General features: G+C 40.4%; 1 protein-coding gene across 1 annotated transcript in view; it reads right to left on the minus strand.

Moving 5' to 3' along the window:
• The window catches only part of TPK1 (thiamin pyrophosphokinase 1), a 393,770-nt gene that overhangs the window by 21,813 nt on the left and 359,636 nt on the right, over positions 1-12,321 (minus strand). The gene's annotated exons all lie outside the window — the stretch shown is intronic.

Below are 12,321 nucleotides of genomic sequence, written 5' to 3' on the forward strand. Positions count from 1 at the left end.
AAATTTCCACTGTAAAGTTTCCTCAGGTGACCTCAGTTCAGCATCTGTATGCAAAATGCCAGTAATACCTGTCCTCTGTTACCTCTACCACAGCTGTTGTGAAGATGAAGGGGTTAATGTTGATAAAGAGCTTTGACTTCTCCATGAAAGTATTGAAAATTTGTTGTGTTATCATCAGCATTTCATCTGCGTGGAGGCAGCTTTAAAGTGGCATTTGCTTCTATCCTTCAAATGTCAACAGAGATTACTGTAAGTCCATCAAACAGATGGAAATGGCATAGAAAAGTGAAGAAAGAAAAGAATATGTGAGGTAGGAAAGGATAATTACTTAACATCAATCTCAGACCTCAGGTGACATCCACACAATCTATGCTGTTTTAGGATTTACCAGTCAAATCAGATAACCCTTAGCAGACTGACAAATAAAAAACATATAAACATGCTCAGAAAAAGGCATAACCATATTGGGAGGACTGTTACAGGATTCTGTGAGGGAAAAGATGAGGAGAATGACATGTGTGGGCTTGGAAAAAGACAGTGGCGGCCCCCAAAAACTGCTTTGAAGGATGTAACTCATTTGAATAAGATTCGATTAAATCAGTCTATAAACCAGCCTATGTATGTGCTCTGTACTCAGCTGCATCTGACTCTTTGCAACCCCATGGACTGTAGCCTGCCAGGCTCTTCTGTCCATGGGATTTGCCAGGCAAGAATACTGCAACGGGTTGTCATTTCCTACTTCAGGGGATCTTCCCCACCCAGGGATCAAACCTGAGTCTCTTGAGTCTCCTGCGATGGCAGGCAGATTCTTCACCACTGTGCCACTTGGGATGCCCGGTCTATTAATACTTCATGCATAATGACATCTGTAAGAACTAGGATATATGTTGTTCTAATTGGTGAAGGGACCTATTAACCTTATTGATAACCATATAGATTTCAACTGGCGACAATATGTGATGGGTAGGAGGTAGATTAAAGCTGTCACCTTGGGTGTAGATGAAAGTGGTGAAAGTGCAGAAATCATAAAGACAAAGGTAAGTTTTGGCTTGTGACACTGGAGAGGACAAGTTCAGGGGTATCCATGCAAATAAAGCCAGGTGACCTGAATGGAGACGAAGGCCTGGTAGAGGAGCCTGGTGGGTTACAGTCCATGGGGTTGCAAAGAGTTGGACACCATTGAGTTACTGAGCATACACATCATCATATATATTCAAGTTTTCTTGTTACATTTAACAATAAGTGAAAAAAAAAAAAAAACCCAAAAACAGAATGGTATGGATTTTCAAAATAACCCATGTGTAGAAGGAACATCTCCTTAAAGGGAAGAACAGGACCACTTTGAAGAAAGGTTTACAAATTCTGAACACAAGGTACCCCTATTAGGTTACAATGAGGGTGGTTTTTTTTTGTTTTGTTTTGTTTTTTAAAAAACAACTATGATAGCGTCCATATTTACACATATCCCCATCTCCCACCCCCAATACACACACCAATATGTGAAAAGAAAACTTGTTATTATTTTCACCACCTAAGAATTAGAAAAATCTCTGCATGTATACACTGATAAATCTTAGTAGTGAAGGGCAGCTGCCATTAGAAGCTGATTTTCCTTCTGTGGCTGGCAACATTTAGTTAAGTTAATCCGAAGACTCTGAGTCCTTGAGTTTGCAAACGGAAGTTCTGATGGGCCATGGAAATCTCTCTGAGACTCTGGCTCAATCTGGATAACTCTGCCAGACCAACCGCTCACACCTGGGGCCCCTTTGCTGATGAAATGTCTGCTTCCCACAGGAAAGCATCTCCCTTGCTGCTGGGCTCCCTGCTTCCTCTTCGGCCCCACCCTCTCTAGACTCCATGTCCACTGTGGTTCCCTGGGACCGCCTCCCACTACCTCCTGTGCCTTCCTACCAGGGCCATCAGTACCTTCGACATCAACTCTAATAAGAGATGATCTTTCTGATATCTCTCAGCTTGAACCTCTTGTGAGACTCTTGAAAACAAAATCCCAATGGTCACAGTGGCTTTTCACTGCCTTGTGGAAAAATATTGACAAAACAGAAACAGTAGATACATGTTTACGATCAAAGCAGAGTTCATTAGATTATGTGGCTATTTTTAGAACAGAATTTCAGTTACTGAGAGTCTGCCCACTGTCTTTTAGGAAAAACCACACTTACGTCACATGTTATATTACTAACAGAAATGATTTGTTATAGTAAGGGTAATAAAACATGTCTTCTTTGTCCATAAATGTACAAATGTATACGGCTTGCTTCTAATAAATTTCATCATGACCTATTTCCATTTTAAATTTCCTCTCACTGATACACAATGTTAATATTTCATATTAGAAATAGCTGGCATCTTACTATATGAATATTCTAATGAGTCTGAAAATATTAGCTATTCTTAAAAGCAAGCTACTTTAATGCACAAGTAATATATTCCCTCCCGCTCTAGTTGTAATAATCAATCCACTTTTCAATATTCATACCATGGATCCTTTCCTGCTGGTAGCATGAACTTCTCTCCTTTCTTGATGTACTTGCTTTGCATTAACTATTTGCATACAAAGGTTGCATATTATATTATCCCAGGCTCAAATTTAAGACTTTCTAGTTAGCACTTACTGTATGAGTGGAACAGTGCCATGTATATTCTCACATGTTAAATGTTCAAATGTCTTTTTCTCCTCATCAGGTATATGACTTGGGCTGACTTCTTTTATCACAGAATTTCTAATCTGGAAGGGCCCATGTCTATGATCTAGTTCAGTGGTTTAACACAGATAAAAATGAAGCTGCTCGCACTTTGACCAGTTAGGATCATAGGCTCAGAGCTTTGTCCACCTGGCTCTGTTGTTGTTTAGTTGCTAAGCTGTGATTCATGGGGTCGCAAAGAGTTGGACACAACTGAGTGACTGAACTGAACTGTGCTATATCTATAGGAAATGCATTAGGTACAAATTAAGTTGAAATGCAGCTAATCTACATTCACTTTTAATATGGGAAAGTTATTTCATGATACAGAAAAAGGCTTTAGTGCCAGGGTTTTTATTTGTAATTCTAAATAAAGTGATTTCTATCATTAGAGAAAATGGAAAAAAATTAATTTGTAATGAGTGGCTGTATTTTCAACTATAAGAATGAAAATTAATGTTTCAAAATATCTGGCATCAGTTCAGTTCAGTCGCTCAGTCGTGTCCAACTCTTTGTGACCCCGTGAATTGCAGCACGCCAGGCCTCCCTGTCCATTACCAACTCCCAGAGTTCACTCAAACTCATGTCCATCGAGTCAGGGATGCCATCCAGCCATCTCATCCTCTGTCGTCCCCTTCTCCTCCGGCCCCCAATCCCTCCCAGCATCAGAGTCTTTTCCATTGAGTCAACTCTTTGCATGAGGTGGCCAAAGTACTAGAGTTTCAGCTTCAGCATCATTCCCTCCAAAGAAATCCCAGGGCTGATCTCCTTCAGAATGGACTGGTTGGATCTCCTTGCAGTCCTAGGGACTCTCAAGAGTCTTCCCAACACCACAGTTCAAAAGCATCAATTCTTCGGTGCTCAGCCTTCTTCACAGTCCAACTCTCACATCCATACATGACCACAGGAAAAACCATAGCCTTGACTAAATGGACCTTTGTTGGCAAAGTAATGTCTCTGCTTTTGAATATGCTATCTAGGTTGGTCGTAACTTTCCTTCCAAGGAGTAAGCGTCTTTTAATTTCATGGCTGCAGTCACCATCTGCAGTGATTTTGGAGCCCCCCAAAATAAAGTCTGATACTGTTTCCACTGTTTCTCCATCTATTTCCCATGAAGTGAAGGGACCGGATGCCATGATCTTCGTTTTCTGAATGTTGAGCTTTAAGCCAACTTTTTCACTCTCCACTTTCACTTTCATCAAGAGGCTTTTGAGTTCCTCTTCACTTTCTGCCATAAGGGTGGTGTCATCTGCATATCTGAGGTTATTGATATTTGTCCTGGCAATCTTGATTCCAGCTTGTGCTTCTTGAATTCCAGCGTTTCTCATGATGTACTCTGCATATAAGTTAAATAAGCAGGGTGACAATATACAGCCTTGACATACTCCTATTCCTATTTGGAACCAGTCTGTTGTTCCGTGTCCAGTTCTAACTGTTGCTTCTTGACCTGCATACAGATTTCTCAAGAGGCAGGTCAGGAGGTCTGGTATTCCCATCTCTTTCAGAATTTTCCACAGTTTATTGTGATCCACACAGTCAAAGGCTTTGGCATAGTCAGTAAAGCAGAAGTAGATATTTTTCTGGAACTCTCTTGCTTTTCCTATGATCCAGCGGATGTTGGCAATTTGATCTCTGGTTCCTCTGCCTTTTCTAAAACCAGCTTGAACATCGGGAAGTTCATAGTTCACGTATTGCTGAAGCCTGGCTTGGAGAATTTTGAGCATTACTTTACTAGCATGTGAGATGAGTGCAACTGTGTGGTAGTTTGAGCATTCTTATGCTGTTGGAAGAGGGTGTTTCCTCTGACCAGTGCATTTTCTTGGCAAAACTCTATTAGTCTTTGCCCTGCTTCATTCCGTATTTCAAGGCCAAATTTGCCTGTTACTCCAGGTGTTTCTTGACTTCCTACTTTTGCATCTGGCATCAGGTTTACCCAAATCAGATGATTATAACATTTTTAGTAAAAAGGGGATAGAGACTGATGACTTTTGGTTATATTAAAAAAATCATTCCTCAAAAACTGAGTTATATAATTCTTACAAGCTAAAGTTATATCAAAGGGTTAAGAAGTGATATTTATTTGGTGTGATATAGCCAAATTTACAACAATCTATGTAGTAAAAACAATCATTGCTAACAAATTGAATTATTTTTAAAAACTGTTAAACCGCAAGTGTATATATAAATATAGAAGCAGCCTGAGAACATCTTTTCTATATTAGTAATTAAGCAATAAACAAATAATCCCATATATTCCCTGCTAGCATCTAGGTTGACAGAAAGATCCATGGTTTCCCTGGTTTCTCTGATGCCATCTGGCATCTAGTTGGTAAGAGGCCTCACCAGTAGGCCCCTCTGACTCTGGGCCTGGTTGTGCTTTGCTGACGAGCAGATCTAAGCTCCTCACTTTCGTTTCATCAGTAGTCGATGGAGCATCGCAAACTACCCTCTCGATGGGTGCAACTGTGACTTCTCAATTTTCTGCTCTTGATCAGACCTTTTTTTTTTTTTCCTGAGAAGCAATCTGGGGCAGTAACTGCCTCTTCCCGTATTCTTCCTAGAACATCTCAATCATCTCAAAAAATGTGTCTGATCCGAGCTCCCGTGGACCTCACTCACAAACGCTCACTAAGATGCCTGTGATGTCCTCCGATTATGGGAGATCCCCTCCCTGCTGCAGAGATGACAGACATGATTGTGCTGTCTCTGTTCTCTACACTTAATGGTTGAGCTTTTCCAAGGAGTGACTACAGAGTGGCTTCCCCTTGGGCCCTGTGGCTGCCTGATGGATCTAGAATACTGTTTGTCTCTGATGTTGGCTTTAGGGCAGCTTCTCTTCTGAGCCGTGGCCAGCAAGCCTCCCGTGTCACAGTCACATTCCGTTAGTGCTAGAATGTCCCATTTTCTATTTACTGACAGACATGGCAGTTTCCTTTCTTTGGAATCAAAGGGGCATTTCCTAGAGAATGCATTGCAGGACTGTGGACTGGTTCCGAGTTGCTAAAGGAATTAATCTGAACTGATAAACTCTGTCTCTTCTGGCCCTCATTCCATACAAGTCTTACTCTTCCAAATAAGCCCAGAGATACAGACAACCTAACTCAGTCCGTTTCCCTGTCAAGGGATGAAGAAGCCATCTTGGCAGATTGTCTTTCCTTCTAAACATCTTACAAGAAATGTGTAGACTTTCAACTGGGGCCAGGGATGAGCATCCTCTAGATCCAGGCACGAAGTCAGGCATCTGGACACATATCTGTCTCTGATGGACGCCATTTTACTTTCTTCCTGGCACCCTCCTGGGCATTTTGCCTGAAAGAGTGATGGATCTCTTCTTGATTCAGGACTTAAATGTGCTTCAATGTTCTAAATAAATGTTACTTTGTTTACTACGGCTGCTATTTTGGTACATCTTTTTCTCTCTGTGCTACTCTAATATTTTAAATAAAAAAGGGACAGATTTTTAAAAGTTTTGCACAAATGCAAAATGCTTTTTTAAGCAGTAATTAGTCTAGTATGGCTCTTATGGTGATGTGTTTATTTAGGACTAGTTAAGGTAGGTTATGGGGCTTCCCTGACAGCTCAGTTGGTAAAGAATCCGCATATAAATGATTTTATACAACATGGAAAAATATGTAAAATCTAAATAAAAAGCTATCTTTACTTTAAAATAAAAGGCTCATATATTGATCATATTGAACCTTATTAGAAGACACCTACCAGGATTGGTGATATAAGCTCATGACCCTCAAATGCAGAGTTGTAATGCACCACTAAATTAATACACTGGTACATTCTTCAGGCAGAGGCATTAAATTTTTAACAGTGCAATTGACTGCATGTAGTTCCACCTTCAAACATGACACTTGTGAAAAACTGCAAAAGCCATGCTCCTGGTATGTGATATATGTTACTGGTTTCTAAAATACTAAGATAAAAAGATCTACTTTCTGTTTTGATTTAGCCAAAACCCAGTGTGCAAAGGGATTTACACAGTCTCAGAAATAGGAGATCAGTGTAGGAAATACAAAAATACTATACTGTCTTCTAAGTTTCTCCCATATGGCTAATTCATGACATTTGGAGTTAAAGAGATAATATAATTACAATGGGGGAAAAACTGTCCTGTAAAGCCCTTTTTAAAAAAGAGTATGGTAAATTTCTGTTGGGTTGACTTGATTGCCATTTTAGGATACCTAAAATATCTCTTTGTACACCTGTGATTTTTTAAACAATATATGACAAAGGCCAGTTACTGTCATCTACATAGACATTCATATGCTTTATGATGCAAAAGACTAATTCTTAGGGATAGAGTGGGAACTATATGTAGAGTTTGAAAAAAAATCTTAGAATTGCACTTGTGTTAAGTGTAAAATTTATTGTGAAAATCAGACATTAAGAGTGATCTTTTTATGTTTATTAAAATGAGTCATGAGTTTTACAAGGGTAAGAAACACTGGACTAAGCAGGCATTAATAAGAATGCTTGAAAGGGGGCTACCTGATCCGTTATTCGTTGTGGTGATGGACCTGCTGTGCTCCACAGCACAAGACTGCATTGCAGCACATGCTGGCAGGGCTACTGGCTGGGATTAAGGGTACAGTGTTATGTGCAAAGGTAAAGCCTTGGTGCCATGAACAAAATTCTTTACGAAAAGGAGGTGAGGAATGCTATTTTATAATTATGTGTACAGCTGTTCTCAATCTGTAGAAGTTAGTCTGCCAATTTGACAAACTCCAGTAAAAACCAGGAATCCCTAACTGTTTATATTATACAAAGGTACTTATCTTAAAAATATTAATTCTAAAGTTCGCTCACTACTCAGAATCCTGGAAGCCCAGCAAAGACCAGGTTTGTTTTGCTCTCCATTGTACTGCACAGTTAGCAGAGTACTGGGTCTAAGGTGGACTCATTATAAAGATTTGTTGAATGAATAAATGAATATTTATTGAATGAATAAATGGGTATCTGAATAAAACAACCAACATAAAGACTGAGAATGACTTTGGTACCGATCCAGAATGACTGTTGACCAGGAACTGGGTGTCTGTTCTACAAACATCCACTCAGGCCCCAGGGTCTAGGTATCAGGTAATGCATCCTGAAAGCCAAGACACAGACCAGCCCACACTCCTTTGGTGTTGATTATCCTGAGGGCCTTTTACTGACTTCTCTTCCTAGAACTCAGCATTTCCTTACATGGTTATGACGACCGAAGCATGCCAACCCCAGGTGTTCCAGAACTTATTTAGTATTGCTTCTCGGCCACCTGAAAGGTGAGTCCAGAGGCACCAGAGGGGAGCATGGCCAGAACCCTGTGCCCGTAATTTCCCTTTCCATCCTTTGAGTTCATGTCATAAAATACCACACATCCACGGACAAAACTTGGAGAACTGTGTTTCTGATAAACTGAGCGTTGTTAAGCTTTTCATTTTAGCACAACATTTATGTAGAAGTCGTGGCTCTTCCTAGCTGGTATCAAGGTATTTCCCTCACTAGATGTAAAAAGCACTTTCTCTATGGCTCAGTGGTTTTACTACTGGAGGAAACATCCCATTAAATTTTCCCATCAGGCAGTAAGGAGTAGAGAGATTCATTATGTGAAGAGAGGCAAGGTAAAGGTTTACTATATAATCAATCAGTGGTAATATACGCTTGTTTCTCCTATCAGAGAAACTGCTCCTCACATGTCTTAAGGGAACAAGGGAATTTCTTTAACAGTAATCTTGAAAGTATGCATATTCTGATATAACATTAATCATAACATTTATCATGCGATATGGTTATAGATCTGTACGTTTAAATTCACCTTAAACTCTCATTAGCCCGAATAGCCAGTATGAATAGTAAGTTTTCACAATAGGTTTATCATGGTTTTATACAGCTCCATGGAGTCATTAATGGAGAGTTTGGGTTAATATCCTGCATTATTTGAACTGATTCTAGATTTGAAGAAGACATTTGCAACATGCTTGATGAAGGGAAGTTCTTAGATCAATGAAGATGAGAACACTGGACTGGAAATCAAGTCTCAGGTAGCTGAGACAGCCGTCATTCTGCCTGGGATCTCAGTTTCAGTCTCGCTAGGTGAGGTCCTAAGTCTTTAGGTCCCGAGACATCAGGCCAGCTCTTCCACTCATACAGCCTAGGTTCACCTTATGCAAGGCGGGAAATGATGTGGTTAAAACAAAACAAAACAAAACTTTTCCTTTATAGTACAGCTTGAATGTCCATTAGTTCATAAAATGTATTCCTATAGATTTCCTTATGCTTATACCATTACGGACTATTTTCCGGGTCTCTTCTGTCTCTTGAGTTCTGTCTTCTCAGATGGTAAAGCATCTGCCTGCAATGCACTAGACCCAGGTTCAATCCCTGGTTTGGGAAGATCCCCTGGAGAAGGGAATGGCAACCCACTCCAGTACTCTTGCCTGGAAAATTCCATGAACAGGGGAGCCCGGTGGGCTACAGTCCATGGGGTCACAAAGAGTCGGACATGACTGAGCAACTAACACACACACAAAGGGATAATAGATTCCAAGCAGAAGGACCTTTTAAGTCTCAGAATGATAAAGTGGTCAGAGACTGAGTATACAGTTAGACAATGGAAAGACCACATGTAAAACAGACTCTACAACCTGCAAAATCTTGCCCAAGAAACCAACCTCATATCTATAGTAACCAGCCCAGGGAGTCAGACTGCTGTATCTATTAATAATCCAGGAAGCCAAACAATAATTTCATAACAACTGAACCCAAGTAGCTAAGACTTGATCAATAACTGACAAATTACCTAGTTTTTGTCCCTGTTTTCAACTTTTAGACCAGCCAAAGAAATCCAAATATTGGAGGATGGAGGGGAATGAGAAGTGCTCACCACATTGAGAAGGTAACTTGAGACCAAGAAAATGAGGCAGGAAGCTCCATATAATTGATGGATCAGTTTACTGTAGGGTGACCTAGAGGCTAAGATTGGGCAGACAACGTTCAGGAGCATTTGAAGCTGCACTCATTGGGACAGTTTCATGGTTAGGGTCTAGGGGTATGTGCTTGGAAACAGGAAGCGCATTTCTAGGTCAAGATTTATGAATGGGTCACCAGTCTTGTGGGTACTGGCAATATATCAGCAAAGGTTTTTGTCACTGTCTGGAGACTAACAAAGCATACAGGCCACCTGGACTTAGTGGGTGTTAAACAATATCTATTAACTACAAAGCCCTTGACAACAGAGACATGATTTATCACACAGTCCTAGGTAGGGTCAGTGGAAGGACAGGAGGAACTGTCCGGGCCCAAGATGGCATCAGTACATCAAACATGCTCCTCTAACCAATTACATAGGAGGGGGTCCACTTCTAGCTAGCCTGGCCTGCAGCTTCTCCAGGCCCAGACTCTAATCAGGGTGATTTCAAGTCTTCCACTTCCCACTATAAAGTTTCCCTACCCCTCAGCCTGCCTTTGGGCCACTCTGCAAGTGACTACAAATAAGTAGTCCCTCTTGTTTTCATTTGGGTGGCATTCATTTATTTCCACAGTGAGACTAAAAACAAAGAGAAAGCACTCAACTTCTGCAAGGTCCTCTGTCGAGGCCATCTTTCTTTCTTTTCTTGGTCAACTATTTTTAATTAATAACTGCTATTCAAAAACTTTCATATACTCAAAACCTCCTACACTATACTTAGTATTATCTACTCTGAACATATGATTCTCTCTCAACTTCTTAGGGAAACAAGTCCAAGAAGAACTGCCTCTGTATCTTCTCAGCACTTACTCTCAACAGCTATAGTTTAATTCAGTCAATTAATTTCTCCCTTCCCCTGGTTACCACAGAGAAGGAAACATCTCTTCTGTCTGATGCTCTGGGTACCACTGTCTCCAACCGGCTCACAGCTTTGACCTACCGATTACTGAGCACCCTCTCATTTCTTCATTCTCTTCCCATCTCTTCCCTTCTTACTCTGACCACCAAGATGTGTTCAAGGCTCTGCCACCTGAAACTCTGTCACTCCCTCCCTGACTCCAAGCCCCTTGCAGCTCTCCATCTGTCTCTCTTAAGCACGTTAGAGAACATACACTGGGATTCCTTATCTGTTCTTCAATTTCCATTCATTTCACACCCAGATACACTGAAGGTTCTACTTGTTACTTCACTGAAACTGTACGAAGATCACCAATGACTTTTTCCCCTAAAACAATGTGTATTCTCAGTGCCTAGTATTGTGGCTGACCTGTGGAAGAAACTCGTCTTCCTTGATTTCTTAACTTTAAAAATAGTTCTGCATTACTGAGCTGTGACCTGGCTTAGCTTTACCTGAATTAACTTACACAATCCTTGTAGCAAACAGATGAAGTAGGTGGTGTTATTGTTCTGGAAATTAGGGCTCACACAGAGATTAAATCTCCCTCACACCTGATCCATCCTAAGATCCATCCTTGCCTTTTCCCTCTGAAATAACAACAGGAGTAGATAGAAAAAAAATACCCTGAAAGACCCAGATTTCTGCTCATTTCCTGGCACATGAATAAGAGCTCAAAATATGTTGAGTATTCTTCTTCTAGCACCCAAAGCCATGGTATAACAAGGAGTATACTAATACCTTTTGACTAATTGAATGTGCCCAGAGAGGTCAGAATAGTGATGCTTAAATAATGATTTCTGCTGGGAGCTATGGCTTGCTGGGGCTTTAAAGGCAAGGAGGGCATTTGTTTTGGACCAGGAGGCTGCCAGAAGCCTTTACCTGGTCACATTGGTCTTAGAAAAGAATAGGAAAAAAACTCATTTTTCCTTTCTCTGCAATATGCACCTACTCATTTCTAAAATGGAAAATTTATGAATGGTGTTATTTGGTAATCACAGTCATCTTTTTGAGAAAAGGATTTATCTTTATCTCATTATGGCAAATATTAGAGTGTAGGTGTGAAATGAAGGGGAGAGCAGTTAAGTCTTTTTTCCCTATTGTTTACATGTATAAATATTAAAATTCATAAGACGTAATTTTGAAAATCTGCTCCTATAGGAAAATAAAGTGTAATTAGAGTTGAATAAAACAAAAGGGGAAATGAGAGCATCGACTTTCTGATTTACTATCTTGCCTTCCCTCCCACTGGAATCAATTTACAGTGGATAGGAAAGATCCAGACAGCAGGAGGAACAAGGGGTTGTTAACACAAATTATAAGGAAAGGAACTCCCTTCGAATTTCAGGAACTGAGCCAAGGGAGAAAATTAGAGTGGGAGACTATTCACACTGCACCATTACAGTACTCACATCACTGAGTGCCTCAAAAATCCCTAATCAAATAAAAGCATTAGCATTTATTGTCTTTCTGCCTAAATATTGTTAAATGCTTAGGAAAAGTCCCCAGAAGACAGTTACCAGTTTGCCAAGAGGTCCCAGGAAGAATTCCTTTCCAGCTGCGAGATGTATTTCCTTAGTGTAAGAGCGAGGGAATATGACCGGATCCATGCTGTTACAGACACTGTGTTACTTTAATGATGCTGCCCTCATGGAAAGAAAACTATACCAAGAAAAAGAGGCAGGAAGAAGCAAACAATTCACTAGCTGCTGACATTAAACAAGGCGTGGGTTTCTGGCTCGAAATACAATACAGGCAAAAAT

The sequence above is a fragment of the Bos mutus genome, chromosome 4 (assembly GCF_027580195.1).
Source record: "Bos mutus isolate GX-2022 chromosome 4, NWIPB_WYAK_1.1, whole genome shotgun sequence".
NCBI lineage: Eukaryota > Metazoa > Chordata > Mammalia > Artiodactyla > Bovidae > Bos > Bos mutus.